At 38.7% G+C, this 14247-nt stretch overlaps 1 protein-coding gene across 2 annotated transcripts in view; it reads left to right on the forward strand.

Moving 5' to 3' along the window:
* The window catches only part of ABHD5 (abhydrolase domain containing 5, lysophosphatidic acid acyltransferase), a 30262-nt gene that overhangs the window by 862 nt on the left and 15153 nt on the right, over positions 1–14247 (forward strand). The window lies entirely within an intron of this gene.

A 14247-nucleotide genomic window follows, 5' to 3' on the forward strand; every position in this document is an offset into this window, starting at 1 on the left:
GCTTAGATGTAGAGCAGACAGTAAGGCTTGTCAGCCTCTCTGCCACCGTATCATCGTTCTTCTGTGTAATCCTTGATACCAGTAGGAGATGAGAGCACATCTTTAAATTGTAAACCTATATGCTGTTGCTCTAACTTTTCCCTTTTCTAGTACTGTATGCTTACCTCATCTCCAGCTATCTCTACTAACCTCTTCTTTCCTTTCACTGTGCCAAGGCATTCACATCTACCAAAATAACTCCTCTGGCATAAATTATCCTACCCCTGTTCTTAACATATATCCCTAATACTTGTTTGTAACTACTTACTCACACCCTCGATATATGACTTCATTATAGCTGTTAGTCACTCTTCTGTCTGAAATTACATAGTTCTGCACTGTATCTTTTGCCTGTGTACATTCAAATGGTTCCATAATAATCAAGTTACTAATCAGTGGTCTGTTCGTCTTCCATTCACATATTCTTTACTCAGGTATGCCTTCTCATACCTTGTCTTTCAGTGTATGTTTTATTTCTCATTGTACACTTCAGCTTCCACTACAGACCTGTTCTTACACCCTTCCATTGCCCCTAAATATATTGTCTGCTCTCCTTTATCCCACTATAGAATAATACAGTCATCCTATCTTTGAGTCTGTTCACCAAACATACTTAATACATCTGTTTGTCACTTATCTCCCAGTTTGTTCCATATTTTATGGTTCTAGTCCAAAAAATACTCTATTGGGAAATATCCAGATGTGCTCTAGTCATACATGTGCTTTATCCCCTCTGTCACATGTGTAAATGTGCTTTGTATGCATTGTTTACACGAATTTTTCCTATTTCTCCATCCTTAATATCTGGTGGTATATCTCATTGCTGATTGCCTGGCCCTCAAAAACTCATTTCTTACCTTTTCTTCTCCATCTCCCTTCTCTCATAATTAAGTCTTGTGTTATTTTGAGAAATTCCACTTAAAATTCTTTAGCTACTTGCACAAAAATCACGCTGCACATTCATGACTTCATATCAAGGATGTTACTGTTTGTGTGTTGTCATGTTATGTGTCTGTTCTGTTATCTTTCAAAACTACCTGCATTCTCAGTCTCGTTCTCTTTTTAGTCCTTTTTCCAACTTCTGGCTTTGGTATTTCATCTTACATATTTTGCTGCTCTGCCAGCTCAATCTGACCAGAACTGGACTAGCCATCTTTCCCAAACTCCCTGTTATGCCTTTATCACCATATATACACAGCATTCTCTTTTCAGGTATAGACTTCAAAGGCTTCCCTTTCAAAGCACTATGCAGTTTCATTTACTCTGTAACTCTGTGCTCTCCTCCTTTCCTCAAACTTAAAATAGCTTTTTAAAATAATCTTCCCCCTCACCCTGCTTTCTGCAACATTACCTATTTGAAACTACAGTCCCCTTCTTGGCTCTGTGTTCTTTCTGACCTGTTCACATTCATAAAATATACCTCATTTGTAAAGCCTCTTGTTGATGGTTTACGGGTTTTCTAAGTAAGAGTCTTAAAATAGCTCTGCCTCAACCTGTTTTGTTTGTATGTTCATTCAGCGCATTAGCCCAAACTCTATTAGCTGTCTGGTTTGATCACACGGATTGCTGAGTACTGCTGAGACGGTGCTAAGCGCCCTCAACTTCAGTAGCCTGTCAGGATTGCAGGGTTGTAACACTAGATGATCTGGACATAGGGTTAGGAATCGCAGGCTAAATTTTCAAAAGGATTATGACAAATTCCTCATCATGGTTTACTCAGTTGAATAGCTTTTAAAGGGGGTTGATTTTCAGGATGTTGTCAGTGTCCCCCTTCTGAACAATTAGGCCATTTGATGTGAAATCTTTCGGAGTAAGCCCCTCAATTCACTGAAGACTTCTAAGAACAAAATCTCATCCTTCTTTTCCATGAATGCCGAAAGTGTATTAGCTTTGATGAAATGTTTGTGCTCCAAGTTGTTAGTGCTTTTCTTGGTCTGTTTCTAACAATAGTCAAAATTAGCAGTTCTTCATCTTTTCAAGTTGAGCAAAGCTCGGTACCAGGGGAAATTTATAAGCAAGTGAAATATGTTAAATATTTTTGGATTTAAAACTCCGTGGCAGTGAGGGGAGGAGTTACAATATGCCATCAAAACCCTGGATTAAATTGTTAGTGACAGGTGTATATGAAGAATAAATACGAAGTTTACTTTATCGCTTTGAAAAAAATAGTGTGACTCAACTTGTTATGCAACGCACCTAGTTTGTTGAAATCTGGTAACTGCGTAAGCATGGTGAAAACAGAACAGCAGTGGCTCAGTTACTTTCTAGAAGATCTCAGCTGAAAGATACTCATGACATTGCCCTAACTTTGAACGAGATTAAATAAACAAATGTTTTGGTCTTCATCATGGAAGGGATTGCTTGGTTAACGTGTCCCCTGCTAACGATTTCCAAACCCCTTCACAGCCTTGGACCTTCTGTGCATAAGTTTTAGATGTAGACTTCTGCCTGTGAGGCAAACAGCCTAGCATAAGCCTTTTGCCAGTATTGAATTCACTTATACTCACTCTGGATTCAGCAGGACTGCTTATGGCTTGTAATATAACTAGTAATACCAGCTACTAAATGTACGTATATATACGGAAAAAATCCCAAAACCAGAATGCTGGGTTTTTCACCCTCTGAGATAAGTGGAATAGCTTTCTTTAAAACAAAAATTTTAAGGGATCTGCATTTATGAGTCTACATCAAATTGCTTGTAAGTGGCCTGTAGCCTCACAAAATAATGGCTTGGAGTAATAGGTAAAAACATATACTGCAACACCAGTAATCAGTTATTTTTGTATTACGCTTCAAGCTTGTTTGTGTTACAGAATTCTTTTTATAATTTTGAAGTGAGCTGTTTGATTAATAAAAGAGGAATAGTTTATTAGGCTTAACAGAGCCTATGTCTGCCTGTTAGTAGGACGGTTCACAGGGATATCATAGTGGTATGTTAAAGCATAATATTGCAGCATGAGGGAACACTCTCAGCCCAAAATTTTTGCTTGATTTTTTTGCTCATTATACATCATCTGGGTTTTAAAGCAAACTCAGTGGGTAGACTGCGGAAAGCAGGGTCCTGCTTACTTTTCTTTGTGGAAGGAGACTATTTCTAAGGGCCTTTCCTATAGCACAGGCGATGGACAGTAGGTCTGGGACCTACAACTTGCATTTGTAAAGAGCGAGTGAGACATAAGTACAGTGTGGTAAGCACATGTGGGAAAAGGTTAAAGGACGTTTCCTTCCTCTTTTCTGATTTTGTCTTTTTCACTGGCAGGGTTGTGCCAGTCATAGCTTTGGTGCTTAATGCCTTTTGTATTACATTTGTGTGCTCATCTGAAAGTATATGTATGAGCAGGTTTTCAGGCATTTATAGGATTGTTTCAAACAGTTTTCCTGTCCTTGTATGAATTTGGGAAGGGAAAGTCTGTGGCGATCAGGAAGATCTCCTCCCCCAGCATAGACTCAAGGGAGAGCAGGAAAGATGGCAAAATATAATAGGGGCTATCTTCTTGTTCCAGTGGCAGAAGAAAGATGGTCGTGGCAGTGTGGTCATGGCCCTGTTCCTGGACAAGGAAGAATCTCATCTAAATGCCCCTGTGAGAGGCTTGATTAAACACTATAGGAGGTAGATCAGTAATGTTCAGCTTTTCCCGGCTGGCAACCGTAGGCAAACATTATGGAAAAAGGTTAAAAAAAATAATGCAGTGAGTATATAGAAGTAGATGGTCTGTTCAGCTCTTCTTACTTGGTTTTGACTACTCTTTGGATTCCCTTGCTTATGGGTATTCTTTGACTTAGGCTTAGGACAGCGATTCAGAGAAGAGTTCCCTATTTGTTAATTCTTTTCATTTGCTTCACGCATTTCACACTGGTCCTCCATGGTTATATGTGACGTACTTACCTTTGTGAAGGGGATTTTTAGATTTCAGGTAGACCCGTTTATACATTTACCTGCCACTTATCAAGCTCCCTCAGCTTAGCAGGAAATTAGATGACAGAATTGCTGGCAGCGAGTCACCGAAGGACCACAGCCTTGGTCAAGATCTGTTCATGAGGTGACAGTTGGGCCCCTGGACTTCCTTCCACAGTTTAAAAACAAACCAAGTAAAATTAGGGCATCCCATATATTTCATTTATGATTCAGCAAATACCTTTGTGATTTTTCAGATAGTTCTTTGTAGTTCTTTATGGTTCCTAAGGGAGACTGCCTTAGGAAACATCCTAAGGCATCTAGAGGTTTGAATGCCACAGGCTGCACAGGTCTAGGCTGAGAGGTTTTCTCCTCCACTCTTTCTGAAACATGTTCTTATGTTAGACGATAGGAGGAGAGGCCACACCGACGTGCTCCAGTGAGCTGTGGAAGGTCTCCCCCTCTCTTTGGGCGGCAGGGCACCCTCTCAGTTGCTCCTTTCCAGTGGCCTGTGGAAACACTGGTTGCCACCTTCGGTGAAGCAGCATTCAAGTGTGTGGTTTCCACTGCCACCACTGGGCGTGCAGGTGATCCCATGCTATGTGTGCTTCATGCTTCGTGTATGCAGTAGATGGACATAAATTTTTACGGAGAGCGTCACTAGAGAACAGATGCTTTAGGTGTCTGGCCTACTGTCTCCCGTAGAATATCCCGCTCTCCTTCAGTGATTACCTGGCCAAGTCATCTGCTATGACAGAAATCCCCCATAAAAAAAAAAAATCTGACTAGATTTATCAGCCATCTGGCTCAAGTCTTTGAAGAAAAATGTGAGAAGCAGAGGGAGGAAGATAGTAATTATGTAGTAGCTTTTAATTTACATTTAGGGTGTTACTGGTGGGGGTAAGGCAGGTTAAAGAGGCATCATTAGAAAGTCTGCTACTAATTGTGTGGATCAAGTGGAAACTTTCCAAGTATCAAGCAAAGACTCTACTACAAAAGTTGTCAAAGTAGGATTAGGGTACCTGTGAGTGAGGAGGGTTGTAGCCTCAGTGGAAACTAAAGTGGAGTCATAAATCCAGGGGGCAACTAGCTGTGGGGTTGCTATAGTGCTGGTGACTGTGGGTCATTGGAGAATGCAAACTTTAGCCAGTATCACATGCATATGGGTATATTCAAAGTTTTTTAGAACCTGCTAGGGAGCTGGTAGGCCCAGTTAGAGACCTACCCCTCCAAAAGGGACAGTGTCTGTGCTAGGAGGATCTCTGACTTTTCTGAACTTTTATGGGAGAATCTGAACAACTTTCCCAACTGATAAATTATTAAAGCGTATTTTCTCTTCCCTCTTATATAGTGGTTTATTAAGATTGCTTGTTGAGGAAATTTTGATTCTCATGTTTCATGACTTTTGAGTATTTACTTGCAACTCTGACATTCTTTCAGGATAAGTTTTTGTACATGATTTGTATTGACAGCCAGAGAGAAGAGGGCATGGGAGGAAAGGTGAGTGTCTGCGTTTGCATTGGCTCTGAAAGATCCAGATGAGAAGCTGAAGAGCAGGAGAGAGGTCAGTGGAGAAGAGAGATTTGTGAGTCAGTGAAGCTGTGTAAGGGAATGAGGTCAGCCTGGAGTAAGGTTAAGAGGGTAAAAGAGGAGGATTTTAAGTGACGCCAAGAAAACGTGGTGGGAAATGGCAGAGGAGAAAGGTGCTCTGAATGAGTTGTAATAGAAAACTCAGTATCATAGGAGACTACAGAAAGGAGGGGAAGATATAGGTGTAAAAATGCGTTCTGTAACAAAAGATGCAAGAGCGCCTATTGCATTGAGAAAGTCCACTCATATTGAAGTGAGGAAGAGAAGGGTATTGCAATGAGGAAAAAAAAAAGAAATGGGGTGGGTTAGTGCTAGCAGACTATTGTAGAATTTTTTTTCTTGATTACATTCAGTAAGTGTCATACTGACACTAAAGGCTTATTAATTATATCGTACCTTTCCATAAGGGGACATTTGATGCCATGGCTTTTTAGACCCATTTAACTTCTTACCTATTTTTAAGACTACTTACACTTCCTTGACATCTAAAGCATTTGTAGTGTAGGCATGTACACAAAACAGTCTGTTATGAAAAGGGTTGTGCACTTCTTAGGTTTTCCAAGAAGTGGTAATGAGGCTAGGTTGAATACCAGTTCTTGAAGTTTGACATAGGTAACTGTTAGTCACCATAGGTGACTATGATAAAGGAACACAACGTAGAAGCTGTTCTAATGATCTGCAGTGAAACAACCCCGTCTTCAGTGTGTATTCACACTCAAGTACAAGTGGGGTTTGTGTATAGTGTGTTTGGAGCTAAGGGAAATAATCATGTGCTTTAGATAATCTTTTATCTGTGTTCTTATATGGCTCCTTATGGAAAATGAAAACATCCCTCTCCTATTTAAGTTGTGATCTAAATGTGCATAATACACTACGGAATATAAACAAAAGATAAGTGGGGTAGAGTGTGGGTGGGCAATGGTGCAGATTTGTGAGAGGTGCCTGTTACACGTGTGTTTTGTTCTTGTCCCGTTTGATGGAACTCGGGGACGATCTGAAATGCGGGTCTCTGTCGTAGGTACGAGAAGGCTGACAAATAAGGTTTAAGCAAGGTTGAGATTATGCAGTATCTGAAGGGCAGCAGGAGTACATCAGTAGGTGGATGAATGAAATGAAAGTAGTAGAAAGTTATTTAACATCTGAAGGGCACCAAGAGGAAATTTTCATTTTCTTTATTTTAATTATGCTTTTCTTCACAAATTCTTAATGCAATGTGTTTTTTGTAAAAACACTTAACAGCTGTGGCAATGCCAAGTTCTATGAGATGTGAGTTTGCTGTGGAGGAGGCAGAGGGATGTAGGTCCTCAGTGGCACCTAACCTGTGTGTTGCACACGTGATCTCCGTCACAAGGTTGAGTAGTTTTAGTGGGACTGTGCAGCTCCTCCCTTTCCTCTCCTCTGCATCTTTATCTCTATTCTGTGTTCTTTCATACCTGGTCTGTAGTTGCTAATGTGATTTTTCTCTAGATTGTGTTCGATTTTAGCTTTTAAATTAAAATATAAAATAATGGGTCCTTAGAAGAGATGGAAGGGAATAACCAAGGGCTTGCTTAGCTGGTTTACTATTAGCAGTTAGTGGACCGTAAAGTTTTTAAGGGGAAATGCCTGTATGTTAGAGAGTATGTTGTAAGTTAGGGAGGAACAGTGTTTCTGAAAGCTTGTTAGAATTAATTAGCTCTCTGCTCCGTAGTATGTTACGGACTTTAACCTGATTGTGGAGAAGACTTTGTGACGTTTTGAAGGATGGTAGGACACTGCCCTTGTTTGTAGATTTGGAACCTGTGTAACAGTGAACGGTAATAGGAATAAGCAATAGCCGTATGACCACACGCATGGTTTCTTCGTTATTGCATGCATGCTCAACGGTTTCTTGCATTGGGTGTTAACACAGCTACTTTGTAAGCAGTATGAGCATTACAGGTTGCAGCGTTGGGTGGCAGTCCACAGATGAACTTCATTCTTGTGGTATGTACTGAAAAAGCACATTCCCTGAAATGGACACCTTTGAGTACAGGTAGAAAGGGGATGGAAGAAATGACAAAAACATATAAAAAGGATACATATGGATTAAAAAAAAAAGAAAGGCAATACTGGGAGACGGAGGAGAAAATGGGGACGGGGCTGCAATGATGCAAGGTATACAGTAAGGCATACCTATGGCTGAGGTTCAACATGGGAGGGAGCAAAATTATAGGTCTTCTCCGCTGCCTGAATGCTCAGGTTGCTCAAATGAATTTAAATAACATGGTAAACTTCAATATCACTAAAATACCCGGAAAATGCTCATTGGTTATGGATTCACATTCATTATTTACATTCTCAGGTTAATTTTGATAAGTGGTAGTCCTGTATAGCACTGTTAATATAAATAGAGACAGTAATAAAATTTGCTTCTGAATTTTTACATTAATACTGATGTTGAATGTTCTGAATACAGAGTTCAAGATGCAGTAAGTACATGAGGAATGCATTGTTTTTACCTCTGACCTAGTGTAGCAATATTCTGCAATAACCTATCATGGGCTTTTTGTTGGAATGCGGCTGATGTACATTACACTTCCTAGAAATATTATGCAGAGGTTTTCAAAACATTCTATTTTAATGTTACTGAAGTATCCAAGAGTTTCACAACATCTAATTGCATAGAACATCTTGGCTTGAAACTCATCTAAACAGAACTTCATAGGCAGGGTTATAATGTCATCTGGGGAAAAAATTTGTTTCCTTTTTAATCCATTCACAGCAATTTCATACGTCTTTTTGTCACCTCATGAAAATGGTAAACAGACATTTGTTAAAGGATTGAGGTTTTTTGTTCCCATACCATATTCCTAATTCTTGCTTCTGGGTCTTGCCTCTTTAGTATGCTCCTCAAGGTCTTTCCCTGAGGATTACAACATTTTTGGTCTTTTCATGCAATGATTATGAAGTGGAACATGGAATATTTTTCTTCTGATGTTTGTCTGCAACTGCCAGATTTTTGTCCTAGGAACATGTCATTCAAATTGTTGTTGTGGTTACTACATCTGACTTCTACTGTACATGCAGAAGCTCTGCCCCTGGATATACAGCCTTTGCAATAACAGTTACTGTACATAGATTGTGTATGCTTGAGTGACTCTGACTGTATTCATTACTCTCAGAAAACTGAAGCGCTAAAGAACATGCTGCACTTTGGGGACAGGAATGAAGTAGTACAAGGACTCCTAAAATTGGTTATGCTCTTAGAGTTCTCATGAAACCGTATCCTGAGCCTTGTTCCTGAGACATCCCTGTCCAGTTAAATCCAGACTGGCTGAGGTCATGATTATATGTTACTGTCTGTCAGTGGCAGCTCTGACTTAAAAGCTTGCTGTCCTCCACCTTGCCTCGCTAGTCTTTTTTTCCATTTTGTTAGCCCATAGGTCTGCTGGTTAACTGTTTGGCTTCTCTGTAGCTGGGTCTCTGTAATTATCTGGTTTAAAACATAGTTTCTTTTAAAGCTGATTCATTTCACAAATCTGATAGAGAGAGCAGCCACGAAATAGATGAATTGGCAAAATGGAGGGAATAGTAAGCTTTTAGATCTGATCTGATCTGCTGGTAGTGAGGATGGCCTGAGATTCAAGCATTACAACACCCAGTTTACTGCATAATGACACCAGCAGGAATAAAAATGCAGGAGTAGGGTGCTTCTCAGAGTTGGATTAACACGCGGACTTCTCTGTGTGTTTTATCTTTCTAATTTTAAAAATTGGCTTTCCTTGACTTAACAGACTAACACTGAATATTAACTGCAGTCAACTACTTCTGTCAAAGGTTTAAGTCTAATATGTATTTATTAGCTGCATCTTGTTCTCAGCTTCATGCAAAGTGCATTGCTTTCACATGATAAACATATCTTTCTAATTCCTAAACTTTCCAAATTTAATTAGGAAATCTGAGTCCTCTTTCATGTTAATCAGTAATGCATTCTGTCATTTTCAATTAAATGTGCTTTGCTTTATAGTTTTTTCTTCATTTTATAATTAATAAAATCTCACCGTTACTTTCTTATATTCTTTGAACAGATGGAGCATTTATCTTGGTCTTTAAGAATGTATTTTATTTACTTCTTTACATTAAAACTTTCTCCACCCCAACTTTTCCCTCTCATAGCAAGATTTCTGCTTTAAACTAGTACCAAGCTTGAATGTGTAATTTTCTTGGATTTTAAATTATTACAGTTGTTGAAATGCTAAAGAGACTGCTGGCTTGTCTGAAACCATATAGGAGAACTTGAACCTATTCATAAAATTAAATCCACAATGATTAAGTGACATCCTAATTTTAGTGGTACTACCTTAAGTGTTTTAAATTTATCAGTATTAGTCATTTAGTATTGTGTTACCAAACAGAAAAAGGTTATCAAATTTGATTCAGAGATACACAATTCCAATATATAATAATTTTAAAACTTTCTGGCGTTGAAAATAGTTGCCACTTCTGTATCTCCTCAAGTTTACTCTTCAATTTACTGGAGTTTTAGAAACATGTTTTCTTGTTCTTTCACACACTAGTTTGAAATAGGCTTATTGCATTTTTCTCCAAAGTATTTTTTTTCCTCAGTGATTTTTTAAACAACCTACATTCAAGAGAAATTCTCCTGGGAGTAAGTAGAGAACAAGATGGAACTTGGGTATAGGGAATGCTGGAAAGAAAAATATTTTTCTTTACTTAAATAGTAGGGGTTTTGTAATGGTAGTGTTGCTGGTAAATGTTAATAAAGAAGCATTAATTCTTGCCATAATCAGTCATGTAAACCGCACTCAGTATTCTGGTGTTGCAGGCCATTAAATTAATGAAATGGGAAAGGAAAAGTTCATTATAACTTAACTCTATCTTGGACATAAATTAGCTGGATGTAAACCTGCTACTTTTCTCTGACATTTTGACACACAAAAAGTCCTATTTGATTGTGTCATCCTTGACTGTTTCTTTTGCTTTGTATTGTTTCAGGTTATTACCTGTAAACTTGAAATTTTGTAACCAAAAGTAGAATTTGCTCTGAAAACTTGGTCGTGTTGATGATGGAAGAAACCACATCCTACTTACCTCTTAGGTTTTGTGTAGACTACTGCTGATGCTGAGGAAAATGCAGAAAACATTCAGTAAACAGACTTATTTCTACTGTTCCTCTTAAAAAAAAAAGGGGGGGGGGGGGGAGAAAAAAAGATGATAATGAAAAGGGTAAAAGGGTATCTCTAGTCATTTCACTTAAGCATCCATCCATACAAAATCCTGTGTTAACTAGAGTGTTCTTAGAGCATTATAGTAAAACAGTTTTACTTTTAAAATTGGCACTTTGCCCTAAATTTGATATGTTGACCTCTTTCCCCATTATGAATACCTGATGATCCTTTTCATTCCTTCTGGTTTGCCCATTCTTAGTATTTCTATAACAATTGAAAGGGCTGAGTGAGTTGCTTTTCCCTGCGGGTGGTTGCTCCATTCTTTTAATTATTGATCTCTTTTGAGTGCTGCTTATGGATTAATGATAATATTTAAGTATTTAGGGTTTGTTTTGCTAAAACGCTGAGCACTCTAACCTCAATTCAGGAGAACACTTAAATATATGACTGGTTTCATTGACGTACGATGCTTAATTGTTTTTATGTGATGGGGTTACATGAGACCTTAGAATCTGAGTAAGCCTTATGATGCTCATCATATTTAGATTTCAACACATTGGCAGTTCTGAATTCCTTTGCTAGCACAGTACTTCAAAAATACTTTATGCGGAAACAAGATGGGAGAGTCTGAGCTGTCTTTCCATTAGCTTACCCTGTTTTTCTGTTATAGTGGAAGATTCTCTTAATTTGGGGCTAGGTCGAATTGATGGTTGTTCATAACTGCCATCCAGCCAGATGGCCCTGAAAAATCACAATGCCGTTCCTCTTGGTGCTGGGCAGAAACAGTACAACAAATCCTCTGCATTAATTTGATTTTGTTTCCTTCCTCATAAATAGCTGGAATTAATTCTGAGAGTCAGGAGAGGAGAGGGTTAGGGTTTTTGAAAAATCAGCTTGGTTCTAATAAGATTTAAGGGTAAAGGGTAAAGCTTGAAATGGCTTACCAGTGAATTCACTCAGCGTTTCAGTTTTTTAAGTTTTTGAGCTTGTTCCTTAGCTAAAACCTTGGTAGTTGCCACATTGTCTTAACAAATTCAATTAAAAATATTAAATATGTTCATTTGCTGAGAGCAAGACAAAAACAGATACGCAGCTCTGTTGCTCGTGCATTCAGTTACATTCCTGTAATCCTTTGCTTGTGAGTTATTGTGTAATTGTTGTATACCCTGAGCTCTGGCTTCCCCGCTGATACCATTTTTAAGTCCAAATAATCTTCATGACTGGGAAGTCCACTCTCCACACTTGTCACCGATGCATGTTTCAGCACCTGTTTCTTGGTCTATATTGGGAGCTTTGGTTACCTTGCTAACTTCAAAATTCTTAGTGAAAAGCCGATTTTTATATTCAGTATTGTAGAAAGATCTCTGCATGTCCTGTCTCGGTGGGTCAGCAATTTTTGATAAATCATCATGTAGCAAATGGCATTGCTTTCATTTACTCTGATTTAGTGGAGTTCTGTTCCTTACAGGTTTTTTGTTTTGCTTTTTGGCCACACAGGCTTTGCATAGATTATTACAGCTAGCTCTACAATGGTGGTGTACGTGGGAAAATAACTTCTGTTGAATGATTTTAAGCTTAATATATCTTGTAAGCCATGCATTCATGTAACTCTAACGTGAGTAAGTGAATTGGAAGCTTGAAAAGTGAGAGGATGAGCTCCATGTATGTACATTTATATCTCCTAGATAATTATGAGCAACTACTGCTGAACATTTGTTGAATGTCTTTATATGGTAGAGCTTCACGTTTTTAAATCCACATTACAAGCCAGAAATCAGATAGATTATTCAGCCATTTGTAACACTGAGGTATGCACTCAATAGATGTTTTCAATTCTTCAGTATTATCTAAGCTTTCACAAGCTTTTTGTGGAGTATGTCAAATTTGTAACTGGCTACAGATCCATCAGTTGTCTTGCATGTAATCAATTCTTACCAAGCTAAATAGGATTAATCTAGCTGACAGAATGGTAGTATCTGAGTTACCTATTTGCCATGTTCTTCATCCAATTTGACATAATTAGTGGAGGCAGATGGGTGGGTCAGGTTCACTATGCCTCTGCCTCTACTTGATTCTCAGTTCTTTTGAAAGTTACCCTCGGGCAATTTAAGCTGTGCTGAGAAAGCAAGTTCTTGATTCAAATTAACATTCAAGAAGCTAAGGAAAAGCAGTATTATCCTTAGTTACATTTTACACAATATTCAATTATTCTTTACTCCTTAGATGTCTAAAGATAGTAATCATTATTTATTTTTAAATATTTGTTTATATTTATTTATTTTTATCCTTTCTTATGCTTGGACCCAGGGAAACAGGACACTTGCTCCAACCAGCCAATGTGTTAGGTCCTGGCTGGCGGCTTGGCCCCTGAGCATAGCGGTTGCAGCCCCATGTTGTCAGATGTCTGTGCCTGTGTCTCTTTTGTTTTCATTATTTATTACCGTATTTGGTCGTCAGTATAGGCTACTGATGGTCTCACTAATCTTCTAGCCTCGCTGTAATCACCTTGACTTTCTCCATATCTAAGGCCATTAAGTGGGTGTCTCTGGGGCTTTCCTTACCTTCTGATCTCCTGCCCCAGACGTGTTACAAGAAGTGTGGAGGTCTGTTGGCAGAGAGAGTAACTTCTTGGAACGCCCGGCAGGTCAGCGGCCCCCCACCTGCTGGCCTCTGATTTTTCCAGCCTCCGGTACTCCAAACCTTTTCAGGTGGCTGTGAAAAGTGTAACTGACCCCAAATAGGAGATGCGAGGAAGCATCCTGTGGCATGCTCTGTCCTACTGATTATTGCTTATTTTAGCATGGATGTGCACACTGGTTTATGTTACTGCATGGCTACAAACAAATATACAGGTTAAATCCCACTAGTTATGTGCCATGGTAATTTGACATGTAGTGCCCATGTGTACAATCAGTATAAAAATGATGGAAATTTGGGCTGTCAGTTGCCAGATTTATTTCACACTTTTTGATATAGCAAGCAGCTAAGCCCAATGGATTTCTTAACTCCTCAAAATACAAGATTCCACTCTTGGGTTTCCATCTTTCTTTTTACAAAAAGAAAATGGAGTGTCTGGGAAGTGGTGGGTGATGAGAACAGAGTGGGGTCTGCCTCTTCTGGCAGTGGGTAGCTCACTTAACAATGTGAAACTACTGCTGAAATCTTCAGTTTTCTTTCATATCTTATCTCCATTGCTGGTGAGCACAATGTCTTGAAAGGTCCATTGCTTCTTTTTTGACATTACATAGCTCTTTTAACTCTTTATCACAGAAATAAAAATGATAGGCCATGTAAGTGATTGACATTCTTGTGTGTATTTAGAAGACACATTTAGCACAGATGTACAAAAGAAATGATACAGCCACACTCTAGTCTGCTATCAGATAAATGGTTCAAGTAGATTAAAGTGTTGATTGTTCTCCACATGTGGAAAACATCTAGCAATGTGGTAAAACATTTTTGGAAGGGGGAGGGGGAACCAAAGGATTAAGTTTTGAATATAGGTAACTAAATATTTTCTTTCTAAAATAACTTTTCTAGAAAGTGATCGCTTTTTCTGACAGAAAGCCTTCT

The sequence above is a fragment of the Aptenodytes patagonicus genome, chromosome 2, assembly GCF_965638725.1.
Source record: "Aptenodytes patagonicus chromosome 2, bAptPat1.pri.cur, whole genome shotgun sequence".
Lineage (NCBI taxonomy): Eukaryota > Metazoa > Chordata > Aves > Sphenisciformes > Spheniscidae > Aptenodytes > Aptenodytes patagonicus.